The following is a 13,517-nucleotide window of genomic DNA, read 5'->3' on the forward strand; positions in this document are numbered from 1 at the left end:
ACAAGGTGTCGTGCTCATCCTCACGAAAACCTTTGGCTTTTCCTTTACTCATCCTCTCCTTTATCTCAGCAATTTCCTTATCATCCTTCTGAGCTTCTTGAATCTTCCCCAATAATGTTGACTGAACTTCCAATGCTGCAACAAAACCTCTACGGACTATCTCCAACCGAAGCTCCCTGAGATCTTCGGCCAACTCCTTTGGTAATCCTTTGCTTACGAGGGTATTGGCATAACTCTTCCGGCTCAAAGCGTCTGCTACGACATTGGCCTTGCCTGGATGATAGTGCAACTTCATATCATAATCCTTTATAAGCTCCAACCACCTCCTTTGCCTGAGATCCAACTCCTTCTGTGAGAAAATGTACTTTAAACTCTTATGATCCGTGTACAAATCACAACGGTTTCCAATAAGAAAATGTCTCCAAGTCTTGAGTGCATGCACTACAGCTGCTAACTCCAAATCATGCGGTCGAAGCTTACGTGAGGCATATGAAACCACTCTTCCATCTTGCATAAGTACACCTCCAAGTCCTAAGCGAGAAGCGTCGCAATACACTTGGAAATCCTTGCATATATCCGGCAGAATCAGCACTGGGGCTGTAACCAAACGTTTCTGCAGCTCCTGAAAACTTGCCTCACATTCATCTGTCCATTTGAACTTGGTGTCCTTCAGCAACTCCGTCGTTGGCTTCGCTATTTTAGAAAAATTCTCAATGAATCTCCGATAATATCCCGTGAGTCCAAGAAAACTGTGGATCTCTCCAACTGTGGTGGGTGATAGCCAATCAGTGTCTGACTTAACCTTGGTAGGATCCATGGCTATACCTTCTCTTGATATAACATGTCCAATAAATCCTACTTCCTTCAACCAAAACTCGCATTTGCTGAACTTGGCATATAACTGGTGTTCCCTGAGCTTCTCGAGAACTAAACGCAAATGTTCCTTGTGTTCCTCTTCATTCTTCGAGTATACCAAGATATCATCAATGAACACCACGACAAACTTATCCAAGAGCTCCATGAACACCTTATTCATCATACTCATGAAATAGGCAGGGGCATTAGTCAATCCAAATGACATAACCGTATACTCATATAGCCCGTACCTGGTGGTGAAAGTTTTCTTAGGTATATCCTATTATCGGATCTTCAACTGGTGGTATCCTGGTCGCAGATCGATCTTAGAGAATACTTTAGCTCCTTGTAGCTGATCAAACAAATCATTGATCATCGGTAGTGGGTACTTGTTCTTGATCGTCACTTCCTTCAAAGCACGATAGTCAACAACCATTCTCAACGATCCATCCTTCTTCTCAACCAAGAGCACTGGGGCTCCCCATGGTGACGAACTTCGTCGAATGTATCCTTTCTCCAATAACTCTTTAATCTGCTTCTTAATCTCCTCCAGATCATTTGCGGGCATCCGATATGGTCTCTTCGATATCGGTCCGGTGCCTAGCAACAGCTCTATCAGAAACTCAATGTCTCGATCCGGCGGCATGCATGGTAGTTCCTTTGGAAATACATATGGGCAATCCTTCACTACAGGCACTTCCTCCTGAACAACTCCTGAGAGGGAATTTACTTGGGTCCTTCGTGGCGCATGTCTGGATACATAATTAATCCTTTTCCCTCCGGGGTAGTGAGCAAAATTGACTTACTGGCGCAATCAATATTTCCTCCATACATCGATAGCCAATCCATTCCTAGTATCACATCCAATCCTTGCGACTCCAAAATAATCAAGTCTGAGGGGAAAACATGCCTACCTATGGTCAATGGCATCTGAAAACATCCTTGGATTGCCATATACTCGGCTCCTGGTGGTCTTACTAACATAGTTCTCCTAAGAACTTTGGTGGGCAACTTATACTTATCCACAAATCCCCTTGCAATGTATGAATGCAATGCATCAGTATCAAAAAGAATGATTGCAGTAAATGACTTAACCAAAAACTTACCTATAACTGCATCTGGCTGCTCTTCAACCTCCTCCATGTTAACGTGGTTCACTTGTCCCCTGTTGAAAGGGTTGGGCTTCTTCCTAGAGCTTCCATTGTCGTTAGCATTCTTTGCTTCAGAACACTTGGTGGCGTAGTGTCCAGTCTTCCCGCACTTGAAACAAGTAATGTGACTTAGATCCTTCTTGGCGGGTGTGGCTGGGTCAGAGCGATTCTGATTGCTGCCTGCCCCATTTTTGTTTCCATTCTTGGGGCCACTGTGGTTATGCGAACTTCCTCTGTTGTGGGTATGCCCTCCATGGTTATGAGTATATGCTCCCGAGTTCGGGGTAAAACGAGGCTTCTGCTGAGCTCCTGAATTGTACTTCCCTTGTCCATACTTCCTTTTGCGGCTCTCAGTCTGCTGCTGCTTCCCTTCAATCATAAGAGCCTTATCTACCAACTCCTGGTAGTTGTTAAATGTTGCCACCATTAACTGCATACTCATCTCATCATTCAGTCCTTCCATAAACTTCTCCTGCTTAGCGACATCTATGGCCACATCATCTGGGGCATAGCGAGCTAACTTGCTAAACTCATCCATGTACTACCCCACAGTACGGTTTCCCTGGCGTAAGTTGCGAAACTCACGCTTCTTCATGCTCATAGCTCTAGTTGAGACATGAGCAGTGTGGAATGCTTGCTGAAGCTGCTCCCAAGTGACATTGGCTATAGGGAAAGTGGTTGTGTAATTCTCCCACCATGAGGTTGCGGGTCCATCCATTTGATGTGCGGCAAAACGAACCTTCTCAGCATCTGCAACCTGCGGTGGTCAACTCCCGTCCAATCCTTCATAGCCAGTCATCAGCAACTATTGGCTCGGTGCTACTGGAAAACACCGGCAGCTGCAACCTCAGAAAACGGGCTAAGTTGTCAACTAGAGGCGGTGGCGGTGGGTTGTTGTTGTTGCCTTGCTTCTGGACAAGCAACTGCATCAAGGCATTCTGCTGTTGGATCAACTGAGTAAGCTCCGGTGGGAAGACAAATCCGGGGTCACGTCTCGGAGGCATCTGATGGGTTTAGAGGGGAGAGATTAGAATAGAGTGAGGTCTAGTGAGAAGGCACTACCCATATGCACATGAGACAAACACATTCATATCACACCACTCAAATCAAACAAGGGCATACAAACGATCTAACTACCGTTACAAAAGTGCTCGGACTACTACTATATACATGGGGGAATACTACTGATAATATGGTGGTCATCTAGAGATTTTGATCGGTGGAAGACTCCATGATGTCTGCTCCAGGTTCGTCTTCATAGTCATCATCACTACTGTCGGGGTCGGAGTCGGTGTCGTCGATGATGATGTAGTCCTTAGGATCGTCGTCATCTCCTCCTAGCGCGGGTTCTCCCATGAATACTCCTAGCTACCTTGTCAGGTCGTCATTCTTCTCCACTAGTATTGTGATTTCCTCCTCGTATCCGTCTCATGTAGACTTGAGTTCCTCTTCAAGCTCCATGTTCCTAGTCATCAACTTCTTCAGATCTATCATGCTTGCGCACATCTGGTTCTCCTGGCGACGAATGTGCTGGTTTAACTCCTAGATGAAAGCTGCAATGGACATGTCCCTCTTGGTGATGATTATTTCCCATTGCTCATCTCGGCGCCCACATATCTAGTAGATGGTGTCCTTCAGATCCTTCTGATAAACTTCGCCGATGCGTCCCATGGCGATGTGGGCTGCCATGCTCTTTCCTAGACTCCAGGTTGGTGCATCAAAGGAAAACTCTATGGGTTCAGTAACTGGCGTGAATGTCCTTCCTGGAACTTGAACTCGAAACATCCAACGCTCCTCTTCTGGTAAGGTGGCGGTTTAGGTCCTAGTGAAGCTTGGTATTTCGATGTTCAGGTACCTAGTAACTTCCTTCAAGTGTCTCCTAAATGGTGTGTCTTCATCCGGTTGTGCAAACTTGTTCCTTGAGTCTGCCATCCTATAGAGTAGAAAATGGAGAGGAGTCAGAAATGAGTAGAGAAGAGTGACCTATGGCTCATCTTAGTGGTCGTGTCCTACAATCAACGTGTGCTCTGATACCATCTTGTAGCGATCTGACCTCAAACAGTCAAATATCTGTGCATAAGTGTCATCCTTGGATCGGTAATGCTGACACACACAATACTTCGAAGGATTTATAACAGAGTGCAATCACACACTTATTACATCGAATGTCTCAAAGGAGAACTCAATACAATAATATGGCTTCAGGCCATCTAAACAAGATAACAGTGGAAGGCTTGGAAGATAAAGTGAGTCCATCAACTCCTACGGCATAGCTGAGTGCACGACAACGACCTAGCACACCTTACTCTTCGTCTGAAAAGTCTGCAACATGATATGTTGCATCCCGAATCGGGTCAACACATGGAATATGCTGCCAATATAACACAGTAGAGCAATGAACAGAAAAAATGATATAACTACATGCATATGGGGTTGGTGGAGGCTCTATGGTTATATTGTTTTTGCAAAAAGCCAATTTTTCCCTACAACAAAGGAATATATTTTGTTTAACTATTACGGTAGTTGTTAAACATTGAGATGGTTCTTCCAACTCAATCCCAATTAAGCAGTATTAAAACCCAATAAATTAATTTAGAGTGATGAGATCAACATGATAATCCAAGAACCAGATACTCAAGATGTCCATAACCAGGGACACGGCTAACCATGATTAGTTTGTACACTCTGCAGAAGTTTGCGCACTTTTCCCAACAAGACTCGATCTCCTCCATTGAATTTCTCGCACTACATGGTGTTTGAGAAACAGATGACCGAGACACAGCCTTTCAGAAACATTAACTCTTTACTCTGGGTGGACAGTTGCACCTACTTTCCCCTACATCTACTAGCCCACCACTGAAAGAGGTCATGCAACTTACTCAACTATGCTAGAGCGCATAATAGCTTGTGGCTGCACACGGAAGTTTCTAGCGTGAATAATCTTATGATCCCTTTGAGCCTGGGTGGCGAACCATAGGATGATCACACGGGTACTCCGGGATACCCTAGGACAACACTGGATTCTCCAGGTGCCCGCAACCAATCCACCTAGATGTGTGTTTAAGTAGCCACCTTAAGTTAGCCATTAATTAACAATCTCACACCTGTCATGGATACACTCAAATCCAATCCACGTCTACGAGCATATCATGGCAATATAATCATAACGTAGAAGTAACTCCCAAGGGTTTGATAATAAAAAGGCAATAGGTTCTACCTCATCAACTACTTCCCAGTACCCACATGTTAATCACATCCTAATCATGCAGCGTTTGAGGGTTGCAACTAATGCATAAAAACTGGGTAATAAAGGGTATGATCAATGTGTTACTTGCCTTGCTGACGATCCGCAAACCCTAGATACTCGTAGTAGCACACTTCGCACTCCGGGAATTCTATCGCAAACAAACAATAGCATACATAAGCACTCAAGCATAGATGCAAGGGTAAAACTCAAATAAGAAGATCCAATCTGAAAGTTCAACTGAAGAGATTCGATTTGCAAAAAGAATCGGTCAAATTGGAGCTACAGAACTGAAACTACGGTCAAAAGAATTTCAAATTCAAATCTGCTTGAAACCCAATTTTAAATTGTCAAAACCATGTTCAAGTTGCTTATCCAGAAAGAGAGGCTCGAGACAAAGATTTTGGCATTGGTTTCACTGGATTTGGACGAACGGTTAAAAAGTTGCGAGGGTTTGAAGATCAGGGGCTAATCTGCGATAAAAAATAATCGCGAATAGGTCCCTGGTCGAAAAGTGAAATAAAAAGAAAAAGACTACGGCACGAACGTTCACTTATAGAGGCAAACAGGCGAAATTCGTTCGTTACAACGAACTAACGAATGAACGTTCATTATTTAACCTAAACCGAGAAAACCAGGGAAAAACCGAACCGATCCAAAAACCGAATTTAGGGTTTCTAAAAAACCAGGATGGACCAGAAAAAACCGGCGGCGGCGGCGGGCGGGATCCGAACGGCGGCGGTGGTGTCATCGCGAGTCTGCGACGGCGAGGCGCGGCGGCGGGGCTCCGGCGCGGCCGCGGGATGGCGCGGGCAGCGGCGCAGCGCGGCAGTGGCAGCGCGGGCGGCGGCTCGGTGGTGGGGCTGAGTCGGCGAGGCGGGACGAGGTGGGAGGCGGCGGGGTGGCAGGGTACTTATAGGAGGCCGGGGGGGGGGGGTCCGAGGCGGCTTGGGGGGAGGGCAAGGCGGCGGGGCGAGGCGGAGTCCGGCTTGGGGACGAGTCCGGCGGCGGCGCGCTCCCGCGCGGGGAAGGCGGCAGCTGGGCTTCGGCCCAGTCGGACGCAACTTTTTTATAAATAAATAATTCCACCAAAAGGAAAAATCCTAAATAAATATAAAACAAAATTCTAAAAAATGCCAAAAACAATTTTCGCCGTCTAAATTAAATATTTAGAACGTAGTGAACATTTTCTTGGCCTAAAATGCAATTATGAAAAGTGCAAAAAAAATTCTAATTCAAATAAAATCCAAATAAAAAATTAATTGATTTTAACATCCCCCCCCAATATTTCTTTTGTTTTGGAGAAGTCATATTATCTCCTCTCTTTTATTTTTAATGCTGGAAATATTTTCGGAGAGGAAAAATAATTTAAACCAACATGATCCTCTTTTCAATATTTGAGAAAAGAATTCAAATATGAAAATAAATGAAATCCCCAACTCTCTCCGTGGGTCCTTGAGTTGCTTAGAATTTCTAGGATCAAAACCAAAATGCAAATAAAATATGATATGCATATGATGACCTATGTATAACATTCCAAATTGAAAATTTGTGATGTTACAACATGAATGCAGCCGTCTCTAAAGCATAACCCCAAAATGATAGCGGTAAATCAGTAAGAGACATCATAGATCGCACCATATCTAATAAAGTGCGATTACGACATTCGGACACACCATTACACCGTGGTGTTCCAGGTGGCGTGAGTTGGGAATCTATTCCGCACTGTTTCAAATGAAGACCAAACTCATAACTCAAATATTCTCCTCCACGATCAGACCGTAGAAACTTTATTTTCTTGTTACGATGATTTTCCACTTCACTCTGAAATTCTTTGAACTTTTCAAATGTTCCATACTTATGTTTCATCAAGTAGATATACCCATATCTGCTCAAATCATTTGTGTAGGTAAGAAAATAACGATACCCACCACGAGCATCAACACTCATCGGACCGCATACATTAGTATGTATTATTTCCAATAAGTCTGTAGCTCGTTCCATTGTTCTGGATAACGGAGTCTTAGTCATCTTGCCCATGAGGCATGGTTCGCAAGCATCAAGCGATTCATAATCAAGTGGTTTCAAAAGCCCATCAGCATGGAGTTTCTTCAAGCGCTTTACACCAGTATGACCTAAACGACAGTGCCACATATAAGTTGCACTATCATTATTAAACTTATATCTTTTGGATTCAATACTATGAATATGTATATCACTTCTATCAAGATATAGTAAAAATAGACCACTCATCAAGGGTGCATGACCATAAAATATATTACTCATATAAATAGAACAGGCATTATTCTCTGATTTAAATGAATAACCGTCTCGCATCAAACAAGACCCAGATATAATGTTCATGCTTAACGCTGGCACCAAATAACAATTATTCAGGTCTAAAAGTAATCCCGAAGGTAGATGTAGAGGTAGCATGCCGACGGCGATCACATCGACTTTGGAACCATTTCCCACGCACATCATCACCTTGTCCTTAGCCAATCTTTGCTTAATCTATAGCCCATGGTTCGAGTTGCAAATATTAGCAATAGAACCAGTATCAAATACCCAGGTGCTACTGCGAGCATTAGTAAGGTACACATCAATAACATGTATATCAAATATACCTTTCACTTTGTCATCCTTCTTATCCGCCAAATACTTGGGGTAGTTTCGCTTCAAGTGACCAGTCCCTTTGCAGTAGAAGTACTCAGTCTCAGGGTTAGGTCCAGACTTGGGCTTCTTCACTTGATCAACAACTTGCTTGCCATTCTTCTTGAAGTTCCCCTTCTTCCCTTTGCCCTTCTTCTTGAAACTGGTGGTCTTTTTGACCATCAACGCTTGATGCTCCTTCTTGATTTCTACCTCCGTAGCCTTTAGCATCACGAAGAGCTCGGGAATTGTCTTATCCATCCCTTGCATATTATAGTTCATCACGAAGCTTTTGTAGCTTGGTGGCAGTGATTGAAGAACTCTGTCAATGACACTATCAACCAGAAGATTAACTCCCAGCTAAGTCAAGTGATTGTGGTACCCAGACATTCTGAGTATGTGTTCACTGACAGAACTATTCTCCTCCATTTTGCAGCTGTAGAATTTATTGGAGTCTTCATATCTCTCAATCTGGGCATTTGCTTGAAATATTAACTTCAACTCCTGGAACATATCATATGCTCCATGACGTTTCAAATGTCGTTGAAGTCCCGGTTCTAAGCCGTAAAGCATGGCACACTAAACTATCGAGTAGTCATCAGCTTTGCTCTGCCAGGTGTTCATAACATCTGGAGTTGCTCCTGCAGCGGGTTTGGCACCTAGCGGTGCTTCCAGGATGTAATTCTTCTGTGTAGCAATGAGGATAATCCTCAAGTTACGGACCCGGTCCGTGTAGTTGCTACCATCATCTTTCAACTTAGCTTTCTCTAGGAACGCATTAAAATTCAACGGAACAACAACACGTGCCATTTATCTACAACAACATAGATATGCAAAATACTATCAGGTACTAAGTTCATGATAAATTAAAGTTCAATTGATCATATTACTTAAGAACTCCCACTTAGATAGACATCCCTCTAATTATCTAAGTGATCACGTGATCGATATCAACTAAACCATGTCCGATCAGCACGTGAGATGGAGTAGTTTTCAATGGTGAACATCACTATGTTGATCATATCTACTATATGATTCACGCTCGACCCTTCGGTCTCAGTGTTCCGAGGCCATATCTGCATATGCTAGGCTTGTCAAGTTTAACCCGAGTATTTTGCTTGTGCAAAACTGGCTTGCACCCATTGTATGTGAACGTAGAGCCTATCACACCCGATCAACATGTGGTGTCTCGGCACGACGAACTGTAGCAACGGTGCATACTTAGGGAGAACACTTATAGCTTGAAATTTAGTGAGAGTTCATCTTATAATGGTACCGCCATACTAAGCAAAATAAGATGCATAAAGGAAACACATCACATGCAATCAATATAAGTGATATGATATGGCCAGCATCATCTTGTGCCTTTGATCTCCATCTCCAAAGCACTGTCATGATCACCATCGTCACCGGCTTGACACCTTGATCTCCATCGTAGCATCACTGTCGTCTCGCCAACTATTGCTTCTACGACTATCGCTACCGCTTAGTGATAAAGTAAAGCAATTATATGGCGAATGCATTTCATACAATAAAACGACAAGCATATGGCTCCTGCCAGTTGCCGATAACTGTCACAGCCCTAGAATTGGTTGTAACTAGTTGCATAAGCATTCATGCATCATGTATATATTTATGAAAATTGAATTGGGGAAAGTGGAAAGCCTCAGAAATCTTTTCTAAAAATGATCAACATTAAAAATTGCTTCACATAAACCCAAGAAAATGTTCCTGTTCATTTCTGGAAATATTGGCAAGAGGTAAAATTCAAACCAATATTTTTGGAATCACAGAAATATTTATTTGGGCCTTTGAATTAAGTCAATACTTATTTGAATTGGAGCTACTAATTCCTATAAAATATTTGGTAGCTCCAAATATTCTGAAACTTGGTGAGGGCCTCTGATTTAAATCAGATAGTGCCCATAAAAGTTTGCAGAATTTTATAAAGTGTTTTAGTATTTAAACTAAGTCAAAACATACTGCAAAAAAATAGAAAACAGAAAATAGGAAAGAGAGAGAGAGAAGAACTCACCTGCCTCACCCACTTGGGCCTCCTTACCCGGCGGCCCAGCTAACCGGCCCAGCCCACCAGGGGCATACCTGTCTTCAACCTCTGCCTACTGGCAGAGGCGAGGCCGAGCACGGCGCCCGCGCGGGCTGGCACGCAGCTGCCTGCCTGGCCCTCGCTGGCCAGCGCGACGCCGCGGATGACCATCCCATTGCCGTACGGTTCCGCCCGACCTCTCACTTGCCCCCACCTCACTCTCTGCCTCGCTCCCCCCTCGGACCCGAGAACGCCGGAGCGCAACCGTCACCGCCGCCCGCTGTCCCCGTGGCCACCGAGCTCCCCTCGCCTCTCCGAGCAGTCCACGGGCTCCGCCACGTCTGCCTCGTCCTCTCCACCAAGCTACGCGATGCCGGACGCCCCCGAATGCCCTCACCACCATCTTCTTCAACCTCGGTCGCCGGAGATCCCTCTCGGCCTCCCGCTCAGCCTCGACCCTCCCCGGCCTCGCCGTCTGCGCCAAACGATCCTTTGTGAGCCCCCGATCGAAACCCCCCTTACCTCATCGTCGCGCGCATCCTCTAGCTAGCTCCACAGCCGGAACCGAGAGCTCCACATCGCCGGAGATGTCCTCGCCGTCGCTGCAGCCGCTGAGGCTCGAAACCGAGCGCGTCACCGTTCTCTGCACGCTCCCAGGAGCTTGGAACGCCCACCAAATTCTCCCCCCGAGCACCCTAACGCCGAGCCCAAACCAACCCGAACTCTGGCCGCCACAAAAGTTGTCGGCGCCGTCGATTTAGTCCACTCCGGCGCGAGCCGTTGCCTCGACTAGATGCGCGCGAGCCCCAGCTACGCGTAGGACCAAACCGCGGTCGATTTGGTAGCCTGTGGGCGATTCCCGAAGCCCTCCGCCGTCTCTGTCATCGCCGGCGACGAGCCGTTGACCTGGTCCGGCGGGTTTGACCCCGTTTGACTGGGGTTTGACTCCCCTGAGTCAGTGACATGTGGGGCCAGTGTAACGCCCCAGATACGACTTTCCCTATTTGTACTCCAACTCTTGCCGTTTCCGGCGTTAACTTATATTTATTCCTCGGGTTCGGGTCTTTGCCTCCGTGTGTTGTTTTCGTTTTCTTGCATCTCATATCATGTCATCATGTGCATTGCATTTGCATACGTGTTCATCTCATGCATTCGAGCTTTTTCCCCGTTGTCCGTTTTGCATTCCGACGCTTCGTTCTCCTCCGGTGGCCATTTCTAACTTTCTTTTGTGTGGGGGGGTTAAACATTTCCGGATTGGACCGAGACTTGTCATGCGGCCTTGGTTTACTACCGGTAGACCGCCTGTCAAGTTTCGTATCATTTGGACTTTGTTTGATACTCCAACGGTTAACCGAGGGACCGAAAAGGCCTCGTGTGTGTTGCATCCCAACACCCCTCCAAATTTGTACCAAAACCCACCAAACTCTGCTCCATGTCCTAGAGCGTTCGATCACGATCGCGTGGGCGAAAACCACACCTCTTTTGGACTCTCCTAGCTCCCTCTATGCCTATTTAAAGGCCCCCTCCGTTTTTGGATCGTCTTCCACCTCCGAAACCCTAAAAATCCCCGCGCCGAGCCGGACATGTCCGTCCCGGCCCGGAAAACCGCCGCCACCGCCCGCAGCCACTGAGGGCTCACCACGTGGCAGCCGCGCCTCCACCGCCGCCGCGGCCCGCCAGGCCCGGGGACGGCCCCCGCGAGCCTGCGCCCCCGCGCCTCCTCCTTTCCCCGAGCGCCGCCGCCTTCCGCGCCTCCGGCGACCGGCGCCGCCGCGGGACGCCATCGCCGCCGCCACACCGCCGTGCGCGCCCTTGCCGGCCGGCGCCCGTAGCGCCGCCGGACCACCGCCGCCTCCGCCCGCGGGCCTCCGCGCCACCGCGCCTGGCGCCACCGCCCCGGCGACCACCGGATCCGCCCCGGCCGGCCTCCTCCCGCATCTCCGGCGGCCAAGTTCCGGCCAGCTACAGTGATCCCCGGCGTTCCTCGATCCGCGTGCCGATCTGGATCTGGATCTGGATCGGGTTGCCCTCTCCCCGAAACCCTAATCTCCCAGATTTTTATGCATTCTTTGACTGCTTGTATCTCCGCAACCGTAGCTCCGTTTTGGTCATATGATATATCAAAATCATCGCCTCGACATGTACATCATTTCATTCCATTGCATCATTTGCATTTGAGGTCATCTTGATTCCCAAAATGCTGTTAGAAGGAGGCTTCGTGAGTTAAATTGCAGATCCGTTAGTTCATCATGCGCTTTTGTCATTTTTGCCATGTTTAATCCGTGCATGATATGCCTGTGCCCCTTTGGGATGAATTGTTAAGCATTTTGTCTTCTTTCCAGAGGTGCCACCCATGCATTTTTAGGATGTGTGTGTTGTCTTGTGCAAGCTTGCGAAGAGAGGTACCTGAGATTGCTGATTTCAGGGACTTAGTGATTTTCACTAAGTCTGGGATATTTTAGTTCGTGATGCTATATGTCCAGCTTGTTTCCTAGTGATCCGTACCTCTTTTGAGGATGATCATTAAGGGAGTTTTGATATTTATGTTATTCTGTATCCATCCATGTCTTTGTTTGCATATGTGGAGAGCTCTAGGTTGACTCAACCGAGCTCAACTTTTGCTTCGTTGTTAATCTGGGCAGATCGTCAACTTGTTTGCGATTTTGCCGATGCTACCGTTAGTGTTCCATGCATGCTATGCCTTTGTTCTTGCCATGTGTAGCTAGCATATTGTGCCTTCTTGCTGGTTATATGCTTGCCTTGCTATGACTTGCACCATGGTGAGTGCATCGAGCTCGTTTACATGCCTTCGTGAGTTAAATTTCAGCATGTCTCAGTTTGCACTAAGTCTGAAAACTGATTGTGTTTTATGCTATGTTCGTGTGCCCGTTAATATATTTTGTGAACCCTTTTGGCCCCAGGTCACTTTGGGTCTTTTGTTAAGCTTGTTGAGTAGCTCCATGCCATGTTATTACTTGTCATGTTCAGGTCATTTATCATGTTGTTTTGCTGCTCCAAAGAGAGCATCGTGATCTGAAATTTCAGGCTAGTGTTAATTTCACTAAGTCTGGAATCTGTTTTGCATATTCATTTTTGCCATGCTTGTTTGAACCTCTTAATGGATGAATTTGCCTCTGGCTCAGTGCTAGTGTTTTGTTAACCATCTTGTGTACATCACTGCCATGTATTTTGTTTTCATGTTCGGTGGCTGTAGCATGTTCATTTCATTGCATTTAGATGCCTACTTGCTGTAAATCGCAGACCGGTGTCATATCTTAAAACGCTTGCCATTTCCAAACCGTAACTCCGATTCCAATGATCTTTATATCGTTTTCAAGCGATTTCATCCCCTCTATCCAGTGGCACCCTTGGAATTCCAATTTGAGGCCAGGTTCATGCATTTCCTGTCATATCTTGCATTTTGCATCCCGCATCGCATCCCGCATAGCATGTCATCATTTCATCATATTGCTTGGTCTTGCACGTGGTTGATTGTATCCTTGTTGCTTGTTTGTCTTGTTGGGTAGAGCCGGGAGAAGAGTTCGCTACCGAGGAGCCCGTTGAGTTT

This window comes from Triticum aestivum, chromosome 1A (genome assembly GCF_018294505.1).
Source record: "Triticum aestivum cultivar Chinese Spring chromosome 1A, IWGSC CS RefSeq v2.1, whole genome shotgun sequence".
NCBI classification, from domain to species: Eukaryota; Viridiplantae; Streptophyta; class Magnoliopsida; order Poales; family Poaceae; genus Triticum; species Triticum aestivum.